At 36.7% G+C, this 13,488-nt stretch overlaps 1 long non-coding RNA gene across 1 annotated transcript; it reads right to left on the minus strand.

Moving 5' to 3' along the window:
* Window positions 1–7,518: 7,518 nt before the first annotated feature.
* On the minus strand, window positions 7,519–12,602 carry LOC144974133 (uncharacterized). The gene is made up of 3 exons (XR_013645646.1): window positions 12,552–12,602; window positions 12,341–12,462; window positions 7,519–7,609 (listed from the first exon to the last, which is right to left on the minus strand). It is a non-coding gene; the product is annotated as an uncharacterized LOC144974133 (long non-coding RNA).
* Window positions 12,603–13,488: the final 886 nt, after the last annotated feature.

A 13,488-nucleotide genomic window follows, 5' to 3' on the forward strand; every position in this document is an offset into this window, starting at 1 on the left:
CATGACTCTCCGTAAGGATGGAGCACGTATATTTGGTGTACAATTGAAGACAAGAAACGTTACAAATATCCGTTTTGTTAGATGTGCCTTATTCAAGGTCCTTTCATGTGTTTAGTAATTGAAGTCTGTGTCTATTTACCATTGACTGTCTCTACTGGCAAGCATGTGTTGTTCTAAGTAGCTAAGCAATGGGAGCGATCTATATTCATGTTTTCGTCCAACCTAGTCCTCGGTCACACGATTTGTTGCTGTACAACGATTGGACATTTCTCAATAACTGGAAACACGCTGCTCTGTTTATGAAAGGTGTAAACATACCTTGAGTCATGCTGAGCAAAATGACCAATTGTGACGTTGGATATTTCTCAAATTGTGAACACTTTTCACTATGAGGGTCATTTTGAGCACACTTTGCAATGTGACCAATGACATCGAGCACATGGAAAGGTAATATATATCATCGCCATTGGTTTATCGTTGAAAATACTGACTTATGACTGCCTGTACTAGTGGACGTCTGCTATTCTGTCTCTATAGCCGATTGTTTATTATTGAAGACAGGACGGGTTATGAATATCTCTCTCTCTCTCTCTCTCTCTCTCTCTCTCTCTCTCTCTCTCTCTCTCTCTCTCTCTCTACTGGTAGACCTGTGTTATTCTAGGTCTCTATAGCTGTTTTATCATTGAAGTTGAAGATATGACAGGTTATAGCTGTCTTTACTGGTAGAAGTGTGTTATTCTAGGTCTCTATAGCTGTTGTTTTATCATTGAAGATATGGCAGGTTATAGTTGTCTCTATTGGTAGACCTGTGTTATTCTAGGTCTCTATAGCTGTTGTTTCATCATTGAAGTTTACGATATGGCATGATATAGCTGTCTCTACTGTAGAGAAGTGTTTTTATTCTAGGTCTCTATAGCTGTTTTATCATTGAAGTTGAAGATATGACAGGTTATAGCTGTCTTTACTGGTAGAAGTGTGTTATTCTAGGTCTCTATAGCTGTTGTTTTATCATCGAAGATATGTCAGGTTATAATTGTCTCTACTGGTAGACCTGTATTATTCTAATTCTCTATAGCTGTTGTTGTTTTATCAGGCAGGTTATAATTGTCTCTATTGGTAGACATGTGTTATTCTAGGTCTCTATAGCTGTTGTTTTATCACTGAAGTTGAAGATATGACAGGTTATAGCTGTCTCTACTGGTAGACGTGTGTTATTCTATGTCTCTATAGCTGTTGTTGTTTTATCAGGCAGGTTATAGTTGTCTCCACAGGTAGACATGTGTTAATCTAAGTCTCTATAGCAGTCGGTTTATCATTGAAAACATGACAGGTTATAGCTGCCTCTATTGGTAGACATATGTTTTGCTGGGTCTCCATAGCTGCTGTTGGTTTACCATTGATTATATAGCGTGTTATAACTGTCTTTACTGGTAGACGTGTGTAATTTTAGGTTTCTTTATCATTTGGTTTACTATTTCAGGTATGACGTGTAATAACAGACTGTACAGATATTCGAGCTGTATTTTAGGTCTTTACAGTGGTTGGTGTAACTTTGGAGATATGGCGTAATACCACTACCTGTGCTGGTAGGTATATATTATATAAGCCAAAGTCTCAAATACCAGTCGGTTTCCTTAGAAGAAAACGTTTTCTATATGTTTACATTGGTAGACGTGCTTTATTCTATGTCTCTATACAGCATGTTTGAAATTGAAGACAAGCTACCTGTTTTTCTTTCACCATTTGGTTTACCATTGAAGGTAGAACGTTATTACAGTCTCGTCTGTCAGACGTGCCATTCTGTTTCTATATATATAGATGGTTTACCTTTAAAGGTATGACTTGTTATAACTTTCTTGTCGATTGGTGTCTTTCTGGGTCTTTGTACCAGATCGTATACCATTGAAAATAAGACGTGTTTACAAGAGTCCAGACTAGCAGACGTTTACTATTCTTGTCCTCAAGATGCAGCTGATTTACCACCGGATATTAAAAACGTTTTAACTCGGTATTGGCAGACATATGTTGTTTTAGGTCTCAAAGCTGATTATTTTCCAATTAAAGACGGGATGTGGTATAATTGATGGACTTTAGGCTGTTCTTTGTCTATTATCTCCGTGATATTACTGTGCTTACTGGCCAGTGTGCGGCATTCTGGACACCTGAGTCAACAGTCAACTGTTTACTGACGAAGCTGAACCATGTTTTTGTCCGTTTTTTTACAGGTGTTATTCAATTGAATGTAATAATCTGTGATGGGACAAAATAAGAAGAATGTTTATTATCATCTATATTGAAATGAGTAGGTGACACTGAAAAAAGAAAAGAATATTAAAGACTTCAAACTTATATTGTAAAATATTTATCAAAAATGCCCATTAAATTATCTTCAGAAAAAATATATTCTTTAGGACCCTTCTCGAGAAAACCAGGTCTTGTTTATGGAATATGGCGCTGCAAATTGAAGAATATGAGATAAGAATCTTGCTCAAGGAAAAATTTGATAACGATATCGAATCTCAAACTCTGGTGAGTGCTATGTCTTATCCACTCGGACATTTCATCTGTGAAATGTGATAAATAAATAATAATCATAGTCACGGAATGATTTGAAACCTGCTAATCCAAGGCCAGGAATTGGCCTCTTACTTTTACCAATCATTACGTAAAATGACATCTGAGCTAGAGGATTTTTGTCTATCGACTTTCATCAAATCGGTTATGGATTAAGCTCCCTGAAGAATGGAAAGCAGAAGTAGTGACGTCACACATTTCTCTCTTCCTGTTAAAAACTCATTGGAAGTGTGTAACCAGTCCTCCGGACAATGCATAAACGATGACTGGGTTACATATTGAATCTTAAGGTGGCATAACTATCGTCTGATTTTTTACTAATGGCGAGTATTTTTGGTTTTTCTCAGAAACCCCTTTATCAAAAGTTGTAAAAAATTGTGCTAACCTCTCTGAATTAAATTGTCTTAACCGAATATAGATTTTGGCCATATTGATGTAATTTTGAAAATGTTTTCTTCTCTAACTCCTATTTAAAAAAGCAAACTAGATCTAGTCTAGATACTCTAAAACTGCTGTTATAGAATTAGATATTGTAGACTAGCAAATATTTAGACAAGTTATGCACCACAAAGTAAGAAATTATTTTCATTGTATTCCCCAAAAATCTCGCACTGACACCATAGTTCCTGCAATAGAATATGAGGTCACAGCGACGTACATTAATTTGCAGGTCTGATGACCTCATTCATTATGGGCTCATTGTTGTAATTGAAATCTCAAAAAATGACGCAAAATATTGTCCATTACAACAATGTTAAAAAAGGCCCATAATAGACCTGCATTAATGTAAACGTCGAGTCACAGCATACTATTTTCCGAATAAAAACAACATGCTTTAACTGTTATAAAGTCACAACTTATGCAGTTTGCATCAAAATTTTGATTTATTGCATATTAGCTACATCATGTCACAATTAACGAACACTGATAGGAAATCTCAAGCTTTAATAAATCAGTTGAAATAATGATTATATTATACTCAAAATTGTCAACTTAACAATGAATATTGTTTATATGACTTTGAAAAATTGTATCTGTGCATGAAAGTTTCACTGAGCATTTAAAGGTTGTTAAAACATATAAGCTCTTAAACGATGCGATACGATACGAAACCTCTTTCAGTTTCACTCCCGTAACGCTGCGAAAAGAAGTCTATTTTTATCTATTAATAAGCCATTAAAGAGGATCACTCTGGAACTTGGAATTTCACAATCAATTCTGAGAAGGTAGTCACGAAACACGACAGAGAGATCACCGATTAGGAACGACGTGGTAGGGAAATGATCCTAGACAAATTTGATATGGATATCATCCAAAGATGTATGAAGTTGGGTGAACGTAAACATACAGCCGACAAAGGAATGGACGTCTGATAATTCGGGTAGAAAAAGGTCCCTGGGTTCTGGACAGAATGATCGTTGTTATTCTTGCAGGTGGTGAAGATATTGGATTTTTAGAAGGATGCCGTGCAATTTTATTTCTTCTCTGCATCTGGAAATTAGAGACTATCATTCTGGGTTCAATGTAGAGGTGTTTGAAGACTGACCAAAAAACCGTTTGCTGCCTTACCTAGAAATACCCAGCTGTAAGTAATGGGCAATGCTTGCTACAATTCGATGGCCCATGATCACTTCAAGGCGCCAATTTCGGCAACAAAAAATTCTGACATGATTTCATATCTTCAATCGCGCAGCATTATATATTCCGACCATTTATCAATGGCAGAATTATACTTCTTACCTACCTTACTGGAGTTCCGTCTCCCTACAGAGGTTGAATGTCATGGAACGCCATTCTTCATGCTCAAGGCCAATACCGAGCAGTCGATTATCCTTTTTGCCAGTTGTTGCCTCCACATTTCTTATCCAGGACTTTCTTGGTTTGCCCCGTGCTTTTCTGCCAGCTACTTTCCCCTCTAGCACTGGTTTTTGGGTGGTGTTGTGTCTCCGAATGTGTCCATAATAGTTCAATTTTCTCATTTTAGCCAACCGTTTTCTGGACCCTTGGGCTGCATCAATAAAAACCAGAATGTTTGATTTCTTTCTGGTCCATGGTACTCTCAGAATTCTTCGGTACAGCCACATCTCAAAAGCATCAATTTCTCCTCCGTTATGGTCCATGTTTCACAGGCATACAAGAATGTGGACCATACATAACATTTTGCTATACGTATTTTATGTATTTAGCTATACGTACTTCTTAGTGTAAAGAAAACAAAATCAGGAACAGTTTTCAAAGCAGCCTGTTTAATCAGGGAGTTTTGACACGAGGCTGTGCGACTTCCAACATTTCTTGTTGTTGTTGTTGTTGTTCTTCTTCTTCTTCTTCTTCTTCTTCTTCTTCTTCTTCTTCTTCTTCTTCTTCTTCTTCTTCTTCCTTCTTTCTTCTTCTTCTTCTTCTTCTTCTTCTTCTTCTTCTTCTTCTTCTTCTTCTTCTTCTTCTTCTTCTTTCTTCTTCTTCTTCTCTTCTTCTTCTTCTTCTTCTTCTCTTCTTCTTCTTCTTCTTCTTCTTCTTCTTCTTCTTCTTCTTTTCTTCTTCTTCTTCTTCTTCTTCTTCTTCTTCTTCTTCTTCTCTCTTCTTCTTCTTCTTCTTCTTCTTCTTCTTCTTCTTCTTCTTCTTCTTCTTCTTCTTCTTCTTCTTCTTCTTCTTCTTCTTCTTCTTCTTCTTCTTCTTCTTCTTCTTCTTTTTCTTGAACACATGTATTTGTGGAAACACTGTATCATAAATTGATGAATTTCTACTTTTGACCAGTCTACATTAAGTTTACATATGTAATTCTCTTTGGCATAAACAGATTCTATTTCACAAAATTTTGCAATCAAAGTCATGTTAGAAGAGCGTAATGTTCACTTTTATCTGTATTAATCAGCACAGTGTATTGGTAGTTATAAAATGTAGATGCCTGATATTCAAGGATTGCCATTCGTTCCTTCATATTCAAATACTATCTGTATATCAAATATGTAATATCAAATATGTTTTCAATTAAGCGAGCATTCCATTTCAACAAATTCCTTAAAAACAGATAAGCGGAAAATGAATAATTTTGATACTGTAAAACAACTATGCGTTCCGATCCTTACCATGCAGTTATCCATTTTTATATAGCTGTAATATGCAAAATCCTTTCCTATTGTTTTAAAATTCATAAAAAAGTTTTTCATGTTAATATATGTTAATCAAGACAAATTGATTCAGAAGTTCATATAATTTTTTCAACTGTGCATTGAGGGACTGTTGAGAAAAAGAAGAAAAAGACGTGCCACTTATTAAAAAACTGACAATATTTTAGTAGCAGGATGAATGCGCAGATTCTTTTGAATACGGGGCGTAAAAGAGCGTGAATGGACCGTCTTTATTGACGACCAGTATTGATTTAGGCTTGAAAATAAGATACCATCATTCTGAAACCAGAAGATCAGTTGCACAATTTATGTCATGTATCAGGTCCTCCCGAGGACTAATTTCACACTTCCAAGCAGATTATAACCAGTATTTTAACATCACACTATTTGTTCCAATTGATAGAAACTGAAAACAATACCGAATTAAGAAAACAAATCACATAAGGTAGGGTGCCCGATATTCGACACTGAACGAAAGTTCGGCACTCTTTGATAGGCTGCTTTCAAATCTGTTTTTCACATAAATTTATGTTTTCGGACATAAAAACATTGATGTCACCTTAACCGCCAACAAAATTTTTCATTTGCTTTCGATGTCACCTACTTTCCGATTAAAAACTTTGAAAATTTTTTTCACGAAATTCGCTTCAACACCCACGATTTCGTAAATTCTTAAAGGGTGGTCCTTAGTTCGACACTGTTCAGGAAAAGCCGGTGTTTTTGAGATTTAGAGACTTCTGTTTATTAAAACTAAGTATCTTTTTATTCAAGATACCTTTTCTGTTCCATCTGTGTCATATGTGTTGCAATTCAGTCCAGAATATAATCAAAAACGGACAAAAACACATTTTCTACACATTGCGAATCGCACGTTCACGTTTAATGAAGGGGGTGACGTCATTTGGACACACATTTTCCGGTTAAATTTATCAATGCATATAATTAAATGTGAACCACCGCCTCTATTCGGTATTATGTCGGAATGAAACAAGTTTCAAAATTGAATTTAAAGTAAAAACCGACTACAGGAAAACAAAACTTGACCCTAAAGAAGGTTTTTTAAAATACATACATTCTTTCCTTTGGGCCAACCAATTCAAATCAAATTTAATTTTATGATTTAGGCTTCAAAATCAATTATCAACATCATGTTTCACGCCGAAAATGGGGAAGAGGGCTGGTGTTTTTGGGGGATTGCAATTGGTAGGGTAAACAAATCACTCAATAATAAATAATAATAATATACTTTATTCATCCAAAAAAATGGAAATTCGTTTACAGAAGTGGCATGCATAAAAATGTATAAACACAAAGTTGAGAATCTATGGCGACAATGTATACATACATACATACATATATATATATATATATATATATATATATATATATATATATATATGCAAATGTACAAACATGTAAAAATATACAACCAAGAACCAATAGCAACACCTTATATATTAATTTGATAAATTGAGATAGGCCATGCATACCTCTGGCCTTTAGTCCGAACTTGTGAGTGTATATTTAAAAGATAGTATTTAATTTAAATCACAGTTGGGCGTTAAAAATTCGATAACCATGTGGCAAAAAATGAATTAAGGTGACGAGTTGTCTTTGTTTTTATAGATATAAGGCGACGGCTCCTCCTATTTACCAATAGGATTCAATAGTCCGATGTCACGTCGCCCAGCAACGAGCAGCTTGGTTCTTAAGAAAGAAAATCGGTACTTTTTATTCTCCATGCTGGCTAGACCGTTTTCACGTATCATGTGATAAGAATGTATAAAAGTCAAAACATGATCAGATTTATAATGTTTTCCTCCTCTGGATACACTTTTATGCTCGTTGGAGAAGTATTCCATAAGGGCATCCGCCATTGTTCCGATAGTTTAGAACCAGTTGCTAAGTTACTATGCGTCATTAATTCAGAAAAGTGAGTGGAGCAGGCACTTATGTTGGTAACAACAAGATATGAAGTGAGTAGAAAAGTGCCAGAAGACAATAGAGAATAAAAAATTTTTTCGCGGCGGTGGTGGGGTTTGAACCCGCGACCCAATTGGTACGACAACTCCGCCTGGCAGGCGAGAGCGCGGCTCCACCGTGTGAGCCATCCACGAACACAAAAATATTCGTTTCAAACCCAAAGTCATTTCTAGATCCCTCTCTCACCCACTTCTTGAGATCGCCGATTCGTTTGCCACCATCGCGAAGTAATTTTGACCAGCAGTTAAGCTTAATAGCCAATATTCTCATCACAAACATATAACATAGAAACGATTGAGACATTGAGTATGCTCCGGTGTATGGGGTGAATTTTTAATTCAGAAAAGGTTCAAACCCCACCACCGCCGCGAAAAAATTTTTTATTCTCTATTGTCTTCTGGCACTTTTCTACTCACTTCATATCTTGTTGTTACCAACATAAGTGCCTGCTCCACTCACTTTTCTGAATTAAAAATTCACCCCATACACCGGAGCATACTCAATGTCTCAATCGTTTCTATGTTATATGTTTGTGATGAGAATATTGGCTATTAAGCTTAACTGCTGGTCAAAATTACTTCGCGATGGTGGCAAACGAATCGGCGATCTCAAGAAGTGGGTGAGAGAGGGATCTAGAAATGACTTTGGGTTTGAAACGAATATTTTTGTGTTCGTGGATGGCTCACACGGTGGAGCCGCGCTCTCGCCTGCCAGGCGGAGTTGTCGTACCAATTGGGTCGCGGGTTCAAACCCCACCACCGCCGCGAAAAAATTTTTTATTCTCTATTGTCTTCTGGCACTTTTCTACTCACTTCATATCTATGCGTCATTAAGTGACGTCACGACTGTTGAAGGCTATTGAGACGATGCATTACGTTCAGGTAAGCCTACAACCCTAGAAAGAGGAGAGCTAACGCTAGCTCCTCTTTCTAGGCTACAACTAAAGACAACGAAGGGTTTTGCTGGGCCTAATTCATGACTATAGTGGTACCCGATTACAACGCCGATAGTGGACTACCCGTTGTAGAAGTATCCCGTTATATACAGGGTGTGTCTTTTTTACGAAACCCGCCGAAACCCGCCGAAACCCGACAAAACCCGACGAATCCCGACAAAGTTATGGGAAGTAGGTGGCAGTGGGGAGTGAACCTGGAACTCAGGGAAGTGTACACCATTGGGGAGTGAACCTGGGACTGGGTTTCGTAAAAAAGAACTAGTGCTTTTTTACGAAACCCGCCGAAACCCGCAGAAACCCGACAATATCCAGCAAAGTTATGGGAAGTAGACAACTGTGGGGAGTGAACCCGAGACTCAGGGAAGTGTACACCAGTCGGGAGTGAACCTGAGACTAGGGCTATTGGCCGGTTTCGGCGGGTTTCGAAAAAAAGGTATTAGTGCTTTATTACGAAACCCGCCGAAACCCGCCGAAACCCGACAATATCCGGCAAAGTTATGGGAGTTTGGCAACAGTGGGGGGTGATCCTGGGAATCAGGGCGGTGTACACCAGTAGGGAGTGAACCTGGGACTTTGTAAAAAGGATATCAGTGGGAAATAAACCTGGGACTAAAGGAAGATGGATACCATTGGGAGTTGAAGCCGGATATGGGAGTTGGGTACCAGAGGAGAATGAACCTGACACTATAGGAGGTGGGCGCCAGTGGGGAGTGAACCTGGGAATCAGGGAATTGCACACCAGTGGGGAGTTAACCTGGGAATAATCTAAAAAGGATATCAGTGGGAAATAAATCAACTCCCAATGGTATCCATCTCCCTTTAGTCCCAGATTTATTTCCTACTGATATCCTTTATACATATTCCCAGGTTAACTCCCCACTGGTGTGCAATTCCCTGAGTCCCAGGTTCACTCTCCACCAGCGCCCACCTCCTATAGTGTCAGGTTCATTTTCTTCTGGTACCAAACTCTCATGTCCGGCTTCAACTTTCAATGGTATCCATCTCCCTTTAGTCCCAGGTTTATTTCCCACTGATATCCTGTTTACATAGTCCCAGGTTCACTCCCCACTGGCGCCCACCTCCTATAGTGTCAGGTTCATTCTCCTCTGGTACCAAACTCTCATATCCGGCTTCAACTTTCAATGGTATCCATCTCCCTTTAGTCCCAGTTTTATTTCCCACTGATATCCTTTTTACACAGTCCCAGGTTCACTCCCCACTGGTATACACCGCCCTGATTCCCAGGACCACCCCCCACTGTTGCCAAACTCCCATAACTTTGCCGGATATTGTCGGGTTTCGGCGGGTTTCGTAATAAAGCACTAATTCTTTTTATCGAAACCCGCCGAAACCGGCCAATAGCCTTAGTCTCGGGTTCACTCCCCACAGTTGTCTACTTCCCATAACTTTGCTGGATATTGTCGGGTTTCGGCGGGTTTCGGCGCGTTTCGTAAAAAAGCACTAGTTCTATTTTACGAAACCCGCCGAAACCCAGGAACAGGTTCACTCCCCAATGGTGTACACTTCCCTGAGTTCCAGGTTCACTCCCCACTGCCACCTACTTCCCATAACTTTGTCGGGATTCGTCGGGTTTCGGCGGGTTCCGGCGGGTTTCGTAAAAAAGATACACCGTTATATACATGCATATGATATCATGAAAGGAGGTAATACTGAAGGAAATAAAAAACGCAAAAAGTAAATCTGCCGTATGATTTCACTTTGAACGTCCTTTTCTTTCTTTTTTTCAATTTTTCATTTTGAAATGTCCTTTCAAGTACCAGATGCAGTAAATATTTTTGTTTGTTAGTAGGCTGAAATGACCGGGAATAAGAATCACATTAACGCCATGCAATATCTAGAAATATTTCATGTCCAAAATCATAGTGTTTTTGTTCAAGAAATGCTGATAAGTCTGTTACTATTAATCTTATCTGGACTCATCTTTTTCATAAAGATTCTGCACCCAAGTTTAGTTTGTTTTTGTTGGTTTTTTTTTTTAATCAGCAATCGTGATTAGTCGTGATATGTTTATTTGATTGTGTTTTTCGGATTTATTTCCACTTGTGGTTCTTAAGTCAGTATTTTTTTAAAAGTTAAAAGATTTAGATGAAGTATTTACCTGTCCACCGCTCAGTACTGACCAATAGCTACTCCACAGGGGCGGGGTTATTGGTCAGTACTGACCACAGAATAAAGGGAGTGGTACTGACCATACCCCTGACCTATTTTCAATTGGTGGCTTGCCATAAAGTTAAACCGATATTCAAGAGATTTTGAAGTAATATGGCTATCACTAAACTAAATAATAGTACTGACAAATGGGCGTTAGAAAAATAGTTGTCAGCACTGACGAACAAGCGCTAAGGTACATCGTTAGTACTGACCAATAGCCATGGTCTTGTTTTAATGGACAGAAGTGACATATTCTGGTTTGTAGGTCGAGGGTGATTTAAATACTTGAATTGAGTTTTTATTCAACTAAAATGAGACTATGGTCAATAGTGAGAACAATTATAGTTTCTTAAAGGAACGAGAATTAAAATGAGACATTTCTACTATTTCTAGTCGCTTTGACTATGAATTCCTTTTTTATGCAACTGGCTCACCCGGCATTAAACCCATTTCAGACGATGATCACATATAGACTCTAAATAGAATATCCTTTTGACTATCTGAATTAATTTGGTTTGAGTTTAGAGTTGCCATATTGCTTTTTTTTTATGCCGTTGTATTCTTGGATTCAAAACACTATCATGATATTTGATTAGTTCTATATTAAAATAGTGAGCATGCTGATACTTATAAAAATTTTTTCCCTGGCTTCATGTTACCACAAAGCGCACAGTTAAATGTATTTTGGTAGGGTAAAGCAACCATGATTTTACTGTTATTATATTGTCAGAATCAACCAAAAAATACCCGGCATATCATCACTTTAGATTGGTTGCTTTCATTCCATAGCATAATATTTTATCGAAATTTTACGTCTTTTTTCTCCTCGAACCAATTATGTTCCTAAAAACAGCTATGTATTATTATTATCATCAATATAGCAATCAATATATTTCTTGGATGTATAATAATGGAGATATTGCAAAGAGTGAAAAGTGAGTCAGATATTGATGAAAAATTGATGAAAGAATAAGTTTTAAAAGAATTAATTGATTATCTTTGCCAACTATCTTCTCTTTTTATGATTATTGTATAGATATCTTTTCCATTGAAATTATTATACTGAACTGTAATTATATATCGTACAATAATTTCATTTGCGTTCGTGGAATAAATCTGCTGTACAATGACAAAACACCTTTATTACACCTTGGCAAGAAAACTCTCACTTTATACATACATCGATAAAGATGTTTAAAATGAACATTTACACAGCGTATTTCCACGGATTTACCAAGAAAACTCTCACTTTATACATACATCGATAAAGATGTTTAAAATGAACATTTACACAGCGTATTTCCACGGATTTACCAAGAAAACTCTCATTTTATACATACATCGATAAAGATGTTTAAAATGAACATTTACACAGCGTATTTCCACGGATTTACCAAGAAAACTCTCACTTTATACATACATCGATAAAGATGTTTAAAATGAACAATTACACATCGTATTTCCACGGATTTACCAAGAAAACTCTCACTTTATACATACATCGATAAAGATGTTTAAAATGAACAATTACACAGCGTATTTCCAAGATCATTGCACTTCAAATTGTTTCAATTATTCTCTCAGCAGGCCATATTATGGAACCAAATTTCTATTTCACACAGTATCAGTCGCCTGTTAGACGTCCTTTCTGTACTAACATCTTTACATTATTCGTCACTGACTCCAGCCAGGTACTCATTCATATCTGAGTCGAGTGTAGCAATGTGTGTTAAGTGCCTTACCCAAGGACACTCGTGGAGACCAGAATTTTTCCACGATTACTGTCACCATCCGGCCACCTAGTTTTAAACTGTCATGCGTTATAACGAACAAACAATTATAAACTCGATTCGGTATGGGGGTTGCGGTTAAGCGTGGCCGGCGATATAACTGGTATTGCACTTATCCAGATACATAGATTTTCACCACTTCCATTTTATCCTCCACCCATAAGAGAATATTGGTTTTGAGCCGAAAGTAGTGATGGCAAAAACATTTTTTTAAAGGAAAAAAAAAAAAAAAAGAAAAAGAGAAGGAAAAAGAAAGTAATTAAATTGAAAGAAAATCAAAGCTCAATTCAAACACCTGAGCCCATATTTTTAAAAATCAAAATAATTGTTTTGTTTATTATCTGTTCCTACCAAAGAATCCTAGAATATCTAGTCGTCTTTGGTTTCCACGTAATTACATGGTAGGGAAAATAACAATCATAATTGAAGGATCTCTTTAAGATGTACCGAGTCCTACTGATTTCTTTTGCTCTTTTATTTGGAGTTTTTGAACTCACAACCATTTTACACACTCTTAATAATATTATTTATTGACTTTATGTGGCCCCGACAGGGAGATCTTTTAACTAGGTCATTGACAATCGCATTGTATTATAATCCTTATCGTCACCATTATTATTATTATTATTATTATTATTATTATTATTATTATTATTAGTAGTAGTAGTAGTAGTAGTAGTAGTAGTAGTAGTAGTAGTAGTAGTAGTAGTAGTAGTATTCTTACTATTTTTCTTCTTCTTCTTCTTCTTCTTCTTCTTCTTCTTCTTCTTCTTCTTCTTCTTCTTCTTATTATTATTATTATTATTATTATTATTATTATTATTATTATCACTATTGTTATTATTATTATTATTATTATTATTATTATTATTATTATTATTATTATTAT

The sequence above is a fragment of the Berghia stephanieae genome, chromosome 5 (genome assembly GCF_034508935.2).
Source record: "Berghia stephanieae isolate SIO BIC M18660-M18661 chromosome 5, UCSD_Bste_1.3, whole genome shotgun sequence".
Lineage (NCBI taxonomy): Eukaryota > Metazoa > Mollusca > Gastropoda > Nudibranchia > Aeolidiidae > Berghia > Berghia stephanieae.